At 34.4% G+C, this 20,075-nt stretch overlaps 1 pseudogene; it reads left to right on the top strand.

Annotated features, from left to right (window-relative positions):
* Window positions 1-6,640: 6,640 nt before the first annotated feature.
* LOC149529547 (uncharacterized) lies at window positions 6,641-18,998 on the top strand (annotated as a pseudogene).
* Window positions 18,999-20,075: the final 1,077 nt, after the last annotated feature.

Here is a 20,075-nt window from a genome sequence, read left to right on the forward strand (position 1 = left end):
AACCATAACCAAATTAAGAATCAAAACCATCAAGGATTTACTTATATATCCAATCATGTCATGCTAAAATCCATGGCACCATGACCACATCCATGAATCAAGCATCTGACCCTCGATATGTCCAACCTATTAGCATAAAATAGTCAACCACAATCCTCCACCATGATTGTACCTAGTAACAACATCTCATCACTTCTACATGAAGAAAAATAAAAAAATCATGTGACTTAGGGCATAAACAACCCAAATCCAAGCCACCAATTTGAATATGCATCAATAATGAAAGATCAATGGGCAAAGACAACCCATAACCAAGCCATAACTATAAGCTTTAAGTATAGACTGCTTACAACATTGTACAACTTGTAGACCCAACAAGTCATCATACATATCCAAAACAAAACACTAATAACCATATCATCATGAGACCTATCTAAAATATGAATTGAGTATACAATGACATCAAATCTTAAATCTTCAAAATATGCAATGTCATTTACTCAAAATGTTACCATAGTTAATATATACCATAAATTATTTAGATTAATATATCACCAAATATAGCATGCTAAACCTGCACCAAATCTAAACCAATGTGTAGAGCTTCCCAAGAAATTTTTGTTGACTACTCAAAGTCCAAAATCCAACTTTGTATGCCCAAGTTATACCCTAATATGTGCTTAAAATAAACAACATCTAACTTTTGGGCTCTTAAAATCTAACAAAATATCAAAATCATAGAACCAAAGCTATACCAAGTTGTAGTGCTCTGAATTATCTTTCTAATGCTTATAAGAAGTCTAAAATCTGATATCCTAAGAGAAAGTTATGGTTGTTTTACTAAGATAGTCTTTTTACCATTTTCACTGCAATTTTTTTGTGACAAAAATTCTGTCTAGATTAAATTTGATGGCCATCATGGGCTGAAACTAAAGAACTCTTTCATTTCATTTGAACATGGCCAAACTAGGGCATATTATATATCAAAATTTATGGAAATGTCAACCTAGATCCAATAGTGAGGTCTATTTTTACTCAGAAGGTCATTTCTGCAAGCTCCCCCTAAAATCCTCATTTAAATGAAACATCCAAAAAAAAACCCCTTTTGTCCAACAATTTCACATGCCCAAAATCTACCAACATCCCATCATAACAACTAACTCAAAACCCTCAGATCTGCAATAAACAACTCATATAGCTTTCCCTTTTCTTTTATCCTCTCATGCATTTCCATGGATTCAAACTAGGGTTACAATAATAAAACATGGCCTTGATAGCACTTGTAAGAAAACTTGCAAGAAATAATATAACTATTTCCACATAACTCATAATAGATCTAAAATAAATATGCAATTGAAATCCACATGCAAGAGAGTAGACAACATACCCAAAAAAATATGACACAAGCTATACCCTGGGAAAACCCTCATTGAGGGAAAAACCTAGCCTCCAAAAGCATCCATCACCATGTATTTTTTAGAAAAACACCATTGCAATACAACTATGGAAGCCTTTATATCTATAGCCATAGTTGAGCAATCCATGTGAACAAACATGAATCCACACATCCCATGCCATACTTCCAACCTTCATAAAATGCTCTCTTGGCTAACTTATGAAGTCTTGTCCCACTCAACTCTTTCCTTTTAGCCCTTCTATCTTTTCACTTGTCTCTACAGCTACCCTTGTGTCTGCTTATATAGTAGCAATTCTCACAAAACCACCAATTGATATTACATAAACCATGTGCTACAAGATTTCACTATAATGCTTCATATTTGCATTTGTATCTTTCTTAGTTTGTAGTTCCTTCTTCAATTTATTATTCTCTTCTTTCAACCTTTGATTCTTGGTCAAAATCTATTGATTCTCCATAATATTTACATGAAGATGTTCATGCATGATAGAATTCTCTTGGGATATGCTGAAAAGTTGTTCATCCATTTCTTTCAATGCATTTTTAGCATTTCTCTTTGCATATTTAGTTTATTTCATAAGTCTCTTAGTTTCTCTCTTTTCTTTAAGGGTTTCACACATCTTGGTAAACTAACTTTCAAGTTCCCTTTTCAGATTTGTCACCTTGTCTTTGAGCTTCTAATTCTTTTTTCATCAATTATACAATTGTTTCCTTAGATTCTTTATAAAATTATTTTCTTGGATTCTTCATACATAACTCCTTCAAATAATTGAACAGTATCATCTTTTCTTTCATTTAGCTTGTCATTCATCTAGCTATCTTCTTACGACTATGGACTTTCTCATCTTTCCCTCAAGTTGTTATTCTTTTAATCAAGAAGACCATAGCTTTGGTACCAATTATTAGGATTCTTGGGTGTTGAAGGGGGGTGGGGAGTGGGGGCGAATCAATATAAACAACTAATTTAAAACTTCAATTACCAATATATTAAATTGAAATATTAACCTCCAAATAGTAAATCATATAACTAATGCAAGAAAATAAAAGATAAAAATAGTAAAGGGCCATACAATCATGACACATAACAAAAAGATTTTGGTATTATGGAAACCCTTCTTAGAGGGTGAAAAAAATGGTGCAGATGATAACCACAAGCTTAGAACTATAAGAAATGACTTTCCCTTTTAGGAACTTATAATTACCCTTTTCAAGGATTCACCCTATTAGGGTTAATTTGTACCTTGTTAGAAGTAAAAAAGATCACACTTGCTATACCTTTCAATGATCTGAAATCTTTTAACTATATTTCTTGATTGTTATTCCCTTTTCTTGACATCTAGAATAATTCAAACTCTTTAAACCAATCAACCAAATAGATTGTATTCATAACTATGCAATGAGATAATCATGTTTATACTATGTACATGATCTTGTCTCATGATTTCTCTTCTACCTTGTCTATTGCAAATGTTCTATGTATAATGTCAATTTCTTTGTTGTAGTATCCAATCATATCATGTCTTTTTTATAACTTCATCGATCATGTTCAAACTTAGTTGATATCAAGAAAATGTCCACAGTTTCCATAAATAATAACCATATATCTTCATTATGCTTTACACCTAACTCTTCCATCATAATGCGAACAATTACCTCATCCCACTAAATTTCAAGTTCACAACATATAAAAATGGAAAGAGATAATGTTTCTAGAACATGTTATTATATTTAGGAATGTAACCCCATTTCATAAAATTCAAAATCTTCCCCTAAAAATTATTCACATTTAGCTTTGGGAAAAACCTAGGTCAACCCACCTCTATCCTTGGATCTAGTTTTACCTAAACCTTAGAGGCCATCTCAATCTATTGAAAAAAGATGCATTTTGTCCAAGTATTGAAATGCATTTTTTGTATCATATTTTAAAAAATTATTATATATTAGACTATGCAAATTCCAAATATGTATTTTTTGAAAAAATATGATTAATTTATTTATTTTATATCAATTTCTACTGAGAAAAGTGAAAAACTACAAATGACATTTTTTTTTCTTATATTAGTAATTTTTATCTAAAGGTATCTTAAAATAATAATTATTTATGATATTAGACTACAAATAAATCTACATGTAGTGCCTCTCGTGTTTGCAGTCTATACCTTGTCTATTTTGATTCAAGAGATACTTGATACTCTTTTATATGTTCTTTGAGATGACCTGAGGGTCAGATGTGATCTTGGATTCAGTATGATAGATGCTATACTACTATGTTGTTCAGTTTATCATATTTTCATGTTGATGCTATTTTGAGATGACAATAGATCTATGATGATATCTGGTTATATGATGTATTGGACATATTTGTTGATTATGTTCTGAGATGGATTCTATGCTATGGGTATTTACTCCATTTATGTTCTTTATGCTTTTTGTGAACGTGAGTGATGTAAATGGATTAATTAGTTAATTAAAGTTTAAATTTATTTGGTGATTATATTATATGCAATTACACTTGGTCGTGTGTTTTAGTGTGCAGGAATTATATCCCTGGCAGTGGTACATGGAGTTAGTGATTCAGCTATTTATATTTTACCAATGTCATCCCTGTATGGTTGAGGTATCTTTATTTTAGTTGTTATAATTAAAACCTTTTGGTGATTAGTAAATCCAAACTCATCTGCATTATGTGATTAGACTAGTGAGTGTATCTGTGCATTTAGAAGTTCGCATTTGTCGCGAAAGTGTTAAGTGTTTTTATGTGTTTTTGGGTTTTAAATATTTTCGTATTTAATTTCCAGTAGCTTTTCCTTAGGTGAAATTCCATTACAGATAATAACTTATTTTCATTTGGGTCGATTCAGAGTTTAACTACTCCAGTTAGGTATTTTCTAGAATCAACAATTCACTCAAAAATGAATAAGCATTGAAAAAGTAAATTCATTATTCACTTCTCACATTTTCAAAATTGTATTTGGGGAGAAAATTTGGAAATCCTCTTATGAAGGATTATTGTTTTTTTTGTTGTGGGAGCTGTGAGCGTGGGATCTCTGCGAGGTTGGTCTCGTTGGATTTAGCTCAAGGAGTTCTTGGTTTTCTTTCAGTTTCAGCAGTTTTGGCGTATTATTTATTTTATTCTATGGGTTTAAATTTTGGCCCTTTTTGTTGTCAGGTAGGGCCTTCCCGTTTTAATGTTTTTGCTCCATTTCTATTTCTGTTTCTTGTAGAAATATGTTAGGAGGTTGAGAACTAGTGTTCCCCTCTGTTTTAGTTTGCTAGTTCTACCCAGTTGGTCAAGTATGAGCATTTTCCCTATTTTTGAAATGGGGGTTTGGGTTTTAGGGCCGTTATGCTGGCTGTTTTTGCATATGGTGGCTGATTCCTTTTATTTTTGAATTTTTGGGGATTTTGAACCCAATGGCCAAATGGGTTTTAATATGTGCGACAATTCATTTGAGATAGGTTCCAGACCTCTATGAGCTAAGATAAAGATTCTATGAAATTTTAGGGCTTCAAGATTTCAAACTTAGCCAATTTTCAGGAGTCAACTTTTGTCTTTAGCTTGGTTGATCTCGTATGTTTCCTTTTGTGTTTTGGTTGTTAGTGGCATTTGGAGATCCATTGGTGTAAGGTTATTTGTTGTCTTCCATTGCGATCTTTATGATCTGTGTAAGTTTTTATCATGTGCAGTTACACTTGGTTTTAAAATAAAAAAAAACCTTGCTTGTATTTCATCCTTGTTTCCAAGGATCTCCAGGCGGGGCATTACATCTAGTATCAGAGCCAGGTTGCAACATTGGGATCTCTGTGTTATGCTTCCACTATGGTTTTGTTTGATGTTGTGTGTTGCTATGTTATGTTTTATTATTTTTTATCTTGTTCATTCATGGTTTTTACTCTTATGCTTGTGATCTAATTGTTCTGACATCACCTTGTTGTTCCCACAGTGATGCCTCCTGCACGTAGACCTAGTGGCTGTGGTGGTACCCATAGTGATAACCATGGAAATAAACACCATGAAGAGGAACATCAGGGAGGAGGGGGAGAACATGGTAATATCAGTGATCAGAATGGTGTAGGGGTGATGATGCCTGTACTCCAATAGATTCTTGCTCTTTTGGGCCCTCATGTTGAGGAGCGCCAACATGATTAGAATTAGGAAGAGGGATCTCATCATGGAGATTCCCATCACTCTGAGCATAGAGAGGAGGAATGTGAACATGAGCATTCTCTTACTCCACCTGGTGGCAGAGAGCACAGTCAAGGTGGTTGAGACCGTAGCAGTGAGGATTCCATCAGATTGGATATCATGAAGTCCCTTTAGAGTTCCAAACCACCACCATTCGATGGTAGGGGAAGTGGCCTCAAAGCTGAGACTTGGTTGTTGGACATGGAGTGTTGCTTCACCATGTATCCATATTCAACCAACATGAGGGCCCGTTGTGCAATTATGTAGTTGAGGGACCATGGATCCATTTGGTGGAATATTAAGAGTCAAAAGCTTTAGATTAGCGTTGCAGATCTCACCTGGGAGATTTTTGAGGAGAGATTTCAAGAGAGGTTCTTATCTCCTCAGTTCAAAGAGGCCCGTGCTGATGAGTTCTATGAAATTTGTCAAGGGAACATGACTATGGATTAGTATGAGATTCAGTTCTTTGAACTTAGGTAGTATTCCTACTACAACAATGATGATTTTCTCCTAGCACACCATTTTATCCAAGGCCTGAAGGATTCCCTCATTGAAGAAGTCTGAATGCATCAGCCTAAGAATCTTGTGCTCATGCTAGAGAAGGCACATATTGCGGAGGAAAATTTGGCTACAGGTTATAGTAGTAGATTTGGTTCTTACAACCAAAGTACTCGAAATTCAAGACAGGATGCTTAGTTCATTCAATCCTCAGGCAAGGGCCAATCCCAATCTGAACCCTCTCAAGGTGGTTCTTCCCATAAGAATAGGAAGAAGTTTTGGGGAAAGGGTGGTCAATCTTCTGGTAGCTCAGGGAAGAAAGGAGATAATTAGAGTAGAGGAAAAAATCTTAGCAGGATCGTCCTCCTCAGAACAGTCAGCAGAATTCCAGCAGAGGTAGTGCACCATATCCTAGTGCTACTCAAAGTGGTCGTGGGACAGGACCCAACTTTTTTGGGAATTGTTATTCTTGTGGCCAACGTGGCCATAAATCTTATGATTGTTCCATCAAACCATCTTTAGGACCTAGTAAGGGCACAATGAGATCTGAGCCTACCATAGGAGATGCGGGTCGAAATCATAAAGTCTTTGTAGCAGTTGATAACCTTCAAGCTAAGCATCAAGGTACGGTAGTCAAGACTACAGGTATGTTGCATGGTATTTCAACTTTAGTTTTGTTTGACTCTGGTGCTACCGATTCTTTCATTTCACCATCTCTTGTTTAGTGATGTGGGCTAGTGGCAATGTGTTAGGTTGAGTTAGCCATGGGTTCTAAGGTGGCTGTTGACTCATTGGTTAGGAGTTGTTTGGATTTGGGAACCTTCACCACCATAGTGGATCTACGCATTCTACCTCTAGGATCGTATGACATTGTGTTGGGCATGGATTGGTTAGCCACCCATGAGGAAAATATCAATTTCCATCACAAGGTGGTACAATGTGTGGATGAAATAGGTGGACAAGTGGAACTTTTGGGAGTTCAGCGGCTAGTCTCACTTAGTATGATCTCAGCTAATCAGCTAAAGCAAAGTATGCGAAAAGGTTGCCAGTTGTTTCTTGTGTCTCTTAGTGATCTTGAGGAAGTCGAGAGCCATACGGTAGCACTCGATGATCACCCACTCCTCCATGAGTATGCAGATGTGTTTCTTGATGAGATTCCTGGTATGCCTCCACAGCGTGACATTGATTTTTGGATCGATCTTGTACCAAGAGCGGAGCCTATTTCACGAGCTCCTTATCACATGACTACTCAGGAGTTGAGTGAGCTCAGATTGTAGTTGGAGGAATTTTTGGCCAAGGGCCATATTCATACTAGTGTATCCCTATGGGGTGCACTAGTCATCTTCATGAAGAAGAAGGATGGTTCTTTGCATTTTTGCATTGATTACCGACAGTTGAATAAGGTGATAGTGAAGAATCGTTACCCTTTACCAAGGATAGATGACTTGTTTGATCAGATGAAGGGAGCACGAGTGTTCTCAAAGATTGATTTGAAGTCGGGATACCATCAGCTTCGTATCCAAGAGGCTGATATTCATCAAACAACATTTTATACATGATATGATCATTATGAGTTCACAGTTGTACCTTTTGGGTTGACCAATGTGCCATTTGTGTTCATGAGTTTGATGAATGGGGTATTTAGCATGTATCTCGATCAATGTGTCATTGTATTTTTGGATGACATATTGATCTACTTGAAGACTGTGGAGGAGCACGAAGTCCATTTATGTTAGGTATTGCAGTACTTGAGAGACCATCAGATGTATGGAAACTTGAGTAAATGTGGGTTCTTCCAGTCAGAGGTGAAGTATTTGGGACATATGGAAACCTACTATGAAAATATAGAAGACATATTGGAGGAGTTGAGGGCAGAAAAAGAGGTACTCAAGGCCTCAAAGAAAGAACTAATGGATTATATCAAGTATGCACTTAGAAGCACTTCAACTAGCACAGTTTGACCCAAATGTAGAAGAGAATAAGAACATTCTTTTAAAGCTATAGCAAGAAAGATAATTTGGTCAAATTGGTAGATCATGGATTGATCAGATGAAGGAACAAGGTCCCCCACTCATTGAGAATTTGGGATCCTACTATTATATGCTCACAAGTTAAGGTAGGTAGCTTCTAACCATCAAATTACAATGAAAAAAATAGCAAATAGATTGATAGAGCAATTGTCACTATTACAAGAAGTGATTAATATGAAGATTGACATTTTTGTCTCCCAAGGATCCTTAAAAAAGGTAAAGAACCATTTTTTTATTGGAAACAATCTTTGGAGTTTGTAGTGGAAAGCTCTGCAAGATCTGCAAATGAGCTTAAAGATGTACATGACCTAGTGTAGAAGGTTATAGAGAAGCTCTTTGAACAATTGAAATTGCTACACATAGAGTCATATATATCTAACATTGACTGATTAGTAGACATTGAGTGGATGAAGACCAAGTTCCTAGCATTTTTCAATGAGGCAACTGATCCACTCAACTTTCAAATGTGAAAGATCTAGGAGCTTTCATCAGTAGATTCCATCTTAAGGTGGATATCAGAGAAGTTCCAATCAAAAGTCACCAAACTAGATGAGTTGACAAAGGTGCATAACTACTAGATGATTTGAGCTAACAATATTATAATCCTAGGTGTCGATGAACTAGATAAAGTAACAGATGCAATGAAGGCTTATAGAGCTAAAGTAGCAACTCTAAAGAAATCATGATGCTCTAATATTCTCTCAGACATCTGTCATTCTCTCTCTTCTATCCGATTTCACTGTTGTAGCTATTTTGGCATTTTCTTAGTAGGCTTAGACTCTATAATGGACATTGAATTAGTCAAGTCCTATATTTAGCTTCCTCTATTCAGAGATCCTCTATATTGTAATCATTAAATGTAACTATCCATTTTTGAAGAGGCCTATATATGTAACTTTTTGAGAAGTAAATTAGATGGGCAAAGTTATTCTATGGGAAAACCCCTATAGCTAGGACTATTGTGTTTGACTCTGATTTTACATTTTAAAATTTTATATTCATTTAATGATTTTATGTTATTTAGAATGAATGTATTGTAACTACAGTTGAATGATTGCAAATAAATTTGGTTTTATTTCTTTCATCTTAGTGGATTGTAAGATTTACTTTCATTAGCATAAGCATTATTCTTTCCCTTGTGTTATGAACTATAGTTTATGAGTATTTTAACTTATTGTTTGAGGAGTTTAGAAAATGATTAATGGAGTAGCCAAAAAGAAGACAATCTGAATATTGTCAAAACTCAACTATTTCAGTGATCTAGGAATTGTCCAATCAGTCATCCTTTCTTGTTGTAGGCAGCCTTACATGCATTTCAATCTTTTCATTCAAGTTAGAGTAGATTGCATAATATATGTTAGTCTCCTTTTTCAAAATTGCCTAGGTTGTTCGAAGTGTTGAACAATCTAGATGCTAGCCTCTTTTGTTCTTTGATTAAGAGCACACCCCCAACACATAAAAATAAAATTCATTGGAAATCTTACATTTTAGAGGGAGTTGTACCTTTCAATTCAGGGTTCTTTGATAGATTACTACACTGCCCCATTTTTTTGTTACCTTCTTTTTTTTTCATTAGCCACTAGGCACTCTAAGAGTCAAGGTATAAACCAAAGAATTAAGGAAGACAAACTATTAACCAACGATATTCAAATAAATTACATATTTTGAAAGTAGAATTCAAGTTCTACAATTTTTATTATTGAATTTTTTTTAAGATTTAATTTCTAAGTGCTTCAAGTATTTAGGTCAAGGATTAATTTTTTTTAAAAATAAGAAGAACAATTCGACTTTTTGGTGAAAATGTGAGCTCAACTTCTTACTGGCACCCAAAATAATCAACCCTAAGGATGTACCATCTTATTATCTTGAATGTAGAATCCTTCCCAAACCTTTATTCCTTCTATTTATGAAACCATTTAACCTCCTTTATCCTATAAAAATATAACATCCTTTGTTCCTTCCATTCTTCATACTAAGGAAGAAAATTAAGGATCCCATGTTAATTGATCCTATAACTTCTCAAATCTCAAGTAAAACCAAAAGTCTATTCTACTCCTAAGAATATTGTAGATATCATGCTAAGGCCTATGAGATTCCTTTGTAGAAAAATTATCTTCTAAAAACTTCATGCTTTTTTAATTCTATTTGATCAACCTACATAGAGCCCAAGCAAGGAAGAAAAATTCAAATTTTCTAAACATAATAATTTTTATTTCCTGATTAAGCATCCTATTGTGATTAATTTAGATGATGATAATACCAATTTTAATTATTATGATGATGTCAATCCTGATCATTCTAATGATACACATGTGGTTATTAAAGTCAATAATGAATTGTGTAAAAGATTTTCCGAAGTATTAAATCTCTTTATGACCAAAAAAATGTCTCGCCATTAGAGCATGGTGCTTGTTTGAAACTTATGCTAACTCCATCCATTGTATTTTATGTAACTTCTCCTTTCACATATTTTTCACCTTCCATAAGTAATGTTTAACATGTGAATGGTTGGGAGATGATATGCTTGAATAACTCCTCTTGTGTAGTGAATTCTTTTTTGTATTTTCTTATTTATATAATGTGTTTCCCCTATAATGTGATGCACTTGTTTGTTATTTTTAAATATTTATTTAGATGAATCTCATTTATCTATTGGTACAATGTTACAAAGGGATCAAACCTATCATGAAATTCTTCTTTTTGTGTTTTAATTCTTCTTTATATATTGCATGTGTATTATTTTGTGCATGTGATAGTGCTATAAATGTGCCTTTGTGTTGTCTACTTAAGGATGATGGAAAGTAGTGATAACCATATCTCTTTTGGTCTCTACAAAGTTGTCCAAAAACACCTATGTTCATATGATTCTATGCTCTTCCATTATGCTTGTAGATGTACCTACTACCTTTGGAGATGAGGTAAATTCTTTGAAATTAATCTTGAAATACATAAATCATCACATGTGTATAGTGGGCCAAGATTTAGTAGATTTTTTTATGATATCTCTTTTGTGCTATTTATTTCCCTTGATTTTTTCTTGTTTGGGGGCATACTACAGTGAAAATGCACTTGTATTTGGAATGAATTTATATTACCTCGAGGTCCTTTTTCTTGGTAAAACATACCATTTTTATTTAACATTGGATACACTCTTCTCTTAACATAGAGCCATACAGTCTTCTCTTTGTTAGACATTATGCACACATCATAAATTAATTTTTACAATCACTATTTTTAGGTTACTTGGCAAACTCTATCTTTTCTCAAGTAATATTCTTAAGTAATATCTATTAGAATATTTGGAATAATTGAGAAGGGGGGGGGGGGGGGGGGGGGGGTGAATTAGTTATCCAAGGTCCAAAAGTACCAATTGAACGAAAAAACACTTAAACAACTTCAGATCTTATCATTCCATAGCTTATTCTCTATAGTCAACTATTAGCAACATCAACTAGTTGTCTATTATCCTAAATATAATATACTTGTAGAATGTAAACATTAATCAATAAAAAACCATAAATAACATCCATACATGTTTGACACTAGGATTTAACATGGAAACCCAACTTGGGAAAAAACACTAGCAACATGTCACTAATTTTCACTCTCATGAAGTGAGCTTTGTTATGAGTCAACCCGTTAAAGGTTACAAAACACACTATTAAATGTGATCTTAAAGGATTTAATCACCCTATTAGGAGTGGCTTGGTTAGAGGACTATAGAACATTACCTTATATGTCATCCTTTTAAAGGATTTACATATGATTGTTAGGTAAACCTTGATTAAAGGATTTCAAATATTGTTGACAATGATTAGAAAGTAACAACAAGTTTTGATATGTTAAGTAAAACTCACTTTTCATGTACAAATCTCTTTTCAACTCTTAAATTGATTCAATATCTAACCTCCATTGTCATCTATGTCTTTGATTCACTTGGTAACCCTTTAAGCAATCATACCTCACTTCTTCTCAACTCATTTCAACATTCTACTTAGATTCACTAGTCAATAACATCAGCAATTGCTCCAACCTTACTCTTTTTGAAACATTATGAAACTCTATGAAAATTTTCCCTTGTACCTCCTTAAATAGGTAATTATTACTTCTTTCACTTAATCATCACCGTAGATCTTAGGGTTTATGATTAGATTTGTCACATATAATGAATTTGATCACCATTTGTTCTCTCTTTCTTTTGTAGAAGTTTCTCTTAGGATCTAGTCCTTAGGTCATTTAACTAATCCTCTTTTAATAATAAATGATTCAACTCATTTATACATATCTTCAACAAGCTTTCCATATTCCAAAAAATAACTTAGTTAGCTAGAAATTATGATTTATCATTAATAATTAAAATGTTGCTCCTCGACCAACACTATATTCTAACACTTGGTCATCACCAGGTTACTCAATCGCTACTAAATTTCTTTCTTGACACATACACTTTGACTCAGTAGATACTAATGCTTTGCCAATACTAATTTTTCTTGACACTTACTATGGCTCAGTTTACACTAGAATCACTTGGCATGTACATCAAATTCTTTAGTCTTCTCCTCTATTTCTCAATCAAGCCTATGCATTTGATCTATTTTTGTTCACAATTTCAAGACTTGAGCATTACTATCTTCTTCACTTGTAACATGATTTAAACAATCAATTTATCTTGTCACAGTCCTACTAAACAAATGTCTATTTATAGTTTCATCTTCATAACTCAATCTTTCCTCTAGATTCTTTTGTTATGAATAACTTCTCAAATCCTCTTCATCAATCAAATAGATATTACACTTAGATTAGATAGAAAAAAATCTCATGGCCAATAGGTTTGACATCAATGAAAACATAAAAATTGTTTCAATTGTAGTTTCTAAAAATCTCCCTCTTTGGCATTGATGGAAACACCTAAAAAATACTTCTAGTTACCATACAATCCAAAACTTTTATTATCTCAAGAAATAACCTCAATGTATCAAAACCTCATTAATATCCTTAGTTTCATTCTAATTCTCATCATTAAATATAATGTGCACCACCACAACTAGGTCTTATGAACCCCCTCTAAGTAATCTCTCCCTCTTGCATATCTCTTCCATCTTTCACTATCTCCCTCTTTCATTGTGATATTCTTTGAATAATTTATTTTTCTTTTTTTTCTTTTTTCTAAAAAACCTCTCTGATAATCCCTCCCTCACGGTGATTAGATAATCTCTCCCTCTTTGACAACAATGCCTAAGAAAAATTTATCTCTTGCATCTTTTCATGTAGCTATCTTCATGTCAGTTTTGAATTCTTCATCTTCCATCTTGTGTGACTAATCCATCCTTTTGTCCTTCTTCCTCACTTCTACCTTAAGAAAATCCTAAAGTAGAACTATTTGCATCAATTTGTAAGATAGTCTGATCAATAAATTTGATGCAAAGCACCATCTTTACTTAATTGTTTTTTGTCCAGGGGAATCACCCCTAATTTACCTTTAAGATATTAATGAGAATATTTAGGTAAATTTTTAGTGAATATGTCAACATTTTGTTCTTTAGTATTCACATATTCTAATTTCACTTCTTTTTCTTGAACTAGCTCGCTTAAGTAATGATACTTGATAGAAATGTGCTTTATCTTTGTGTGCATTACATGATTCTTTGATATGTTAATAGCACTTGTGTTATAAGAATAGATAACCATTGGATCTATAATATCTCTCTTTATACCTTTCAATAATTGCTTGACCTATAAGATATTTGAACAATTTACTATAGCTACCACATACTCAGCATCAACTATTGATTGGGAAATGTCTCTTTGCTTCTTGGTTGTCCATGAAACTAGTCTCTTAATTAGAAAGAATGCACCTCTACTTGTTCTTTTTCTATCATCAGCATTTCCTACCCAATTAGAATTAGTAAATACCTTCAATTAAAATTGATCATTCTTCTTGTAATACAATCCATAGACCCACTAATACATTAGGGGTCAATTTGCGACGTTAATTTGTGACGGCAAGAAAAGGTAATGTGGTTTTGGCTTTTTTTTTTTCAATTTTAGCTCGATGCCGTCGCAATTGCGATGCCAGCAGGATATAAGAGAAAAAAATAAATCCAAAAACCATTATTTGAATGAAATCGCGTGACACAGGGTTCTTCTGAAAGGAAAGGTGCGTGCGAGGGAGATCACTTCAGCAACATTGAGAGGGGCATTGAGGCGAACTCGAGGCATTCGGAGGGTCGGGCAGAGATGCACATCGAAAAGGTGTAAGACAAATAAACCCATTACTCCTTTGTTCTCCATGTTTTTCAGGATCAAAAGCATGCCCATTCATTTCAGTGTCCAAATGCTTGAGCTCCTTCAAGTCTTTTGACGACTATAGAGAAAAAGAGGCAAACAAGAGGCCTTTTAGTAGACATTTAGGGTAAACAATTGTTCTATTAAGATATGGAATATATTTATGAATATGTACAGATGAAAAAACACCAAAATGCATTTCACTATCACTACCTTCGCATATATGGTAACATAAAAGTTTTAACACAATCCTCTAGTCATTTAGAAAACTAGTTGCAAAAGATAAGGAAAGAGTCGTATTGATAGTGTCACCTAAGACCATGCTACAATAAGAGCTTTAAACTCACAAAAAGAAGAGCAGTGCTCGCATTTTGCAGCAAACTTTGACAAACATGTCAAAAATGAAATGATAAAATTCATTTTGACAAACTCGACCACAGTGGGAGTCAAACCCACGACCTTTTGATCTGAAGTCAAACGCGCTAATCCACTGCACTATGTGGCCCTGTGATGATTGCTGTGGCCAAATTAAGTTTTTGTTACATTTTATGTTGACTATCATTTCAATGCCTATTATAATTCTATGGACACAATTGCTCTCAACATTTTTTAGGTATATAATGAAGCTTATATAACTACTTCTCTTCAAATAATTGTGAAAAATGAAACATCAAATTCATTCCTAAGGCTGAAAATATAGAGATTAGAAGTTGGTGACCAATAATTCTCTTTAAGATGGAGGACACATTTCTAGTTACTTAGATAATGGGAATTTTACTTTGTTGGTAATTTGAGAATCTTGGAAAACCTTAGAGATCATTAAATTCCTCCATCTTAAACACTTTTTGATTAAACAAACTAGCCCCAAATTAGTATATTTCTCAATTTATAGGCACAAAATATCTATGGTAGTAGGAATACACCTGAATTAGAAAGAAACTTATAGGCAAACAAATTTTAATTCCCATGAACAGGAGAACAATCTAAATGCCAACAAATTACAGTTCTTCCACTGCTTTTATTTCAACAATCCATGCGGTTGCACCATAATTGGATGCTTATCTTACAGTGATAGAAGATGTTGCTCCCTTATGTTTTAACTTGTCATGATCACCCCCTAGTGGACATCGTGGTGGGTGAATGTGTTTGCACTATGAGGAATTATCAACATATTTTGCATTCACACTTCATTTCAAATACTTCAACCTTGGTACACACAGAGAAGAAAGAGGCCATAAAACCAGTTCTTAATGAATCCTTTGTTTTCCTCACATCAGCAATTGGGGCTGGTGAGATTTTTTTGTGTTTGGCGAGAGGCTCTTGCCAATGAACTCTACGCATTCTTCTGCATGTCTTTTGCACATCCTTCTCCAGTAACATCACAAGACATTAACATTCAGTAACATCAGGTTCCAATTTAAACATCATAAGACATTATGGTCTTGACAACAATATGGAAATCTACATTTGACCAAAGAAAATTGCAAAATATCAACCTTTATGAGATAAATTCATTTTGGTAATTGTATTCTAGTTCACTAGGCTCAAGCTATTTGCAATTTATCTTCCCATGTCCCAAAGATGGTCATACATTCTCATTATAATTGTTAATGTTTCTCATGAATGCCCTTTCATTTCTTGAACAAGACACTTTTTTTTAAGTGTTTCCATTGCATGTCAAGAGCTCCATGCTGATGCCTCCCGTACTTCCATGGCAGTGTGCTTGGATTTGTCAACAAAAAGACATGCGAAATCCATGAAAATTTGTTGTTCCTCATAGTCCAATGCATCAAAGCTTATTTTATTTTGCATAGCCTTGGGTGGTAAGATCTCACTCCCGAAGCCCATTATGGTAGGATGGTAGCAACAGATTTACGACTATATATTAAAAATTTGGGATACAAGTTGGAAAATTGTTACAAGTATCCCATTACATGAGATCAAGATTCAAGTTTAAACGTTCATATAATGAATAAAATTCAAAAATCCTTGCTCAATATTCATTAATTCAAGTATAAAACTAATAATAGAACATTATTTTCATTGGAAATGAAAGGCCCTAAGTCGGCAAAATGGCCAGTAATAAAAAGTACATTTGGTTGCATGTATCTTACATAGAAATGCAGTGGTATTATATATCTGGCATAGTTATGAAAGTATGGCCCTCATTGCAAAGGTCTATAGTATCTACCATAGTTGGAAAACTCGCCAAAGGCAAAAACTCGCCAAGCCCACCAAAAGTTTAATCGGGAAAAACTCAGCGATTTAAAAAAAAACTTGGGAAAACTCGGGAACTTAAAAAAACCGCTGAAATTTAATTAAAAATACATTTATTTTGCAAAATTTAATGAGAAGATGCATCTAATAAGTTAATTAAAGAGAATACAAAAGAAACAAGTAGAGTTTAGATATATATAAATGCACAGTGCATACAAAATTGCATTCTCATGCAGAATGCTCATGGCAGGAAGCAAAATAGTAAATAGTTCTTGGCATCAAACAATGCAGCCAAGTTTTTTAAAAAAAATTGCCGATTTTTTAGTAAAAACTCGCCGAGTAATCGGCGAGTTTTTCCCCAACAGCCGAGTTTTTATTCCTGCGAGTTTTTCTGGGATTTCCTCGCCTAGCTTAAATACTCGGTGAGTGTTTAAAACTCTGAGTAAATTGCGAGTTTTCCATCTATGGTTGAGGCATCCTCATTTTTAGCCTTACATTGCTAAAGGAAGGACACATTTTTGCCTTGTTCACTATCCGACCCCAGATAGGGTCTTGAGGGGTGGATACCATCTTGAACAGGAAAATATAGATGAAAGCAATAGCAGTTGTGAAAGAGAAGGTTCTAGTAATAGTGATCTAACTTGTCCAGTAAGGCCCCCTCATGATTATGTGAATGCTAGAGATAGTGCATTGCAGGATAGCCTTTCGCATAACATTGGAAGTGAAGGTACATGGTCATACATAGGAAATGAATTACCAAAATCTTCCAAGCAGGTTTTTAAAAATAAATATTCAGCTGTGCAGGAACCAGAGGAATCAAATTTGTGTTCAGAGGATGTTCCATTGGATAGGCATTGTTGCCATAGCTTTCTTGCAAAAAATTCGAAAAGTCTTGTAGATAGAAATAAAGAATTAAAGCACCCCATGGTTCATAAGAAAAGCTCTCCTACAAATGCAACAAAGAAACTTGCAAAAGAGATTGTTGGAATGGGAAGCCCTCGGACCCCTGATCAAGTTTTTCCCACTCCTAGAGTAAAAATAGATTCTGTAAAGAAGGCACATCTTACTCAAGGCAGGCAATCTGTAAGTTCCAAATTCTTATTATTTCTACAATTTTCTTTTGTTATCTTAACTGTAATGTTAACTTGAGTCATAAATTTGATAGCTACCCTATGGAGAACCTTCACCACGAGTTGTCTTGACACCAAAATTGGATGGTAAATATTCACACATAAAATAATCTCAACGTTCATCTTGTGTACCAGGTTCAACTCCAGGTATTTCTAGTCGTAGGGCCTCCCTGCCCCTACCAACAAAGCCATCAGTTTCATGTCCTACATTCATTACTAACAGTCCTCAGAATGGAACACCTAAAGTAAAAGCTATTAACAATGAATCTATAACACCTAGGCCACGAAAATCTTCTTTAACTTCATGCTCATCAGCATCTTCATTTGGAAGAATTGAAGCACTCACTGAGAGATCAAACCTTACTCCAAAAGATGCAACTACTGAGTCACCTTATGTTTCTAAAGCTACCACTTTGTGGTATTCTAATAGAAAAAAATATTTAGGGCTTCGAGCTATGCAGTCTCCTGATGTATCAGTTAATGCACCCAGACTTGATTGAATTGCGGAGTTCTCCATAGCCCCTTTTGAAAATTTGCTGCCTGCTGCAAAATAGCGTGTTAAGGGTACTCGCTTAGACATTCCTGGAGAAGAAAGTTGTCATTTGAGAGTAGAGAGTAGCCCATATGGATTGCGTTTAGAAAGGTCCACCTCATCAAGCTCAGGTTCAGATAGGGATGATGCAAACTGTGATAGAACACAGGAAAAGTGCACGATCCATATCAATGCAAAAGCTCCTGCTTCTGTTCACGTGAAACCAGCCTTCAATGATGTTATTCATGTAATTAGACATAGTTCTTTTTGAGTTGGTACAGATCAAGCTGAGTCAGAGAGAGGAACTGTGAGCAGCTTGCTGCAAGGAAGAATAGATGTGAATTCATTTTTAGATGCAGACAATAATGATCTAGATGTCCTGTCAGTTCCCATGGGGACAACTGTTATTGGCCATCATATTGTAGATCAGCACCTTAAGACAACCTCAACCTCCAATAGAGATTCTGATTATTCTAAAAAATGAGTAAAAGGAGGAATAGATCTTAAATCATATCAACAAAGAGCAGAAGCTCTTGAAGGCTTGCTAGAGCTTAGTGCACAATTACTCCAATAGTAGAGACTAGAAGAACTTGGCATAGTTTTGAGGCCTTTTGGACGTGGTAAAGTCTCCCCAAGAGAAACAGCCATTTGGTTGACAAAAATCCTAAAAGGAGCAATGAGTGATGTTCACTACATGGGTTGAGAAATATAGATATTTCAACATGGCACTTGTTTATATATGTTTTGTATCTAGTTTTTTGATGTGTAAATATTACTTGGCCCTCAATTTGGCTCCAAGTGGAACATTTCCTCTTTATATCCGACTTACACTATCTCATCTATAGCATCTTTTTGCAGATAGATGGATGATGTCTGTTTGTCCATATAGGATCTAATTTTTGGGTAGTCGCTGATGGTGTTGCTGTATGCTTTCTGGTCGATGGTTGATTTGACCGCTTTCTTTAACTATGGGTTTGCTTGATGGTAGCAACCCAATTGTTGAGAAAATTTGGGGGTAACCTAGTCGCTTCTTTTTTCAAGGTGATCTGATTTGGTTATTGCTTTAGTTCACCCTAAGGAATGTTGGTAGGAGGCACAACAGCCCTGCATTGTCCTATGGATGATTCTCTTGTTGAGTTTGTATGGTTGCAATGGGTTTTATAATATAGCAGGTTTACAATTTTGTCTTGAGCTGCATGGTTATATATTTGCAATATCATTTTTTTCTACAAGAGCAGCAAAGATGCCAAAAGAATTGAAGTCAAATTCTTGAGTTGTGTGCCATAACCATAATACAGTGCAATTTTTGGAAGGGAATGCAGGCTCGCAGTATCATATTCTATGTAATGGAATAAAATGCAACATATTCTTTTGGAAATAGTGGTCAATTTGCAATAGACCAGACTGCAAGTGCATTGTTATATCGTGTAATTTCAATCAAAATTTTAATAGTCCAGCACATTGATAAAGTTAATTGTAATAGGCCAGCTCATTTCAAGAGTTAATTGTAATTCTCTCTTTTTAAAAGAGCCTGTAACATTATTGATCATGGCATTATATTTTATGTAAAAAAAAGTTTGCAGTGGTTTCCTACTATCTAACATAGTAGTAAAAATCTTCTTAGTAAAAAAAAGGCAAACCAAAAGATTCAAAAATTATCGAACTATCACGAATCAATCAAGAAAAAATCATATTTTCAACACACGTAAAATAAAGATGAAAAAATTAACAAAACATGGTTTTATAGAATAGAGATACAAAAATAAAATAAAATGAAAGC

Source organism: Cupressus sempervirens, chromosome 11 (genome assembly GCF_028749045.1).
Source record: "Cupressus sempervirens isolate cs-2001-9-10 chromosome 11, ASM2874904v1, whole genome shotgun sequence".
NCBI classification, from domain to species: domain Eukaryota; kingdom Viridiplantae; phylum Streptophyta; class Pinopsida; order Cupressales; family Cupressaceae; genus Cupressus; species Cupressus sempervirens.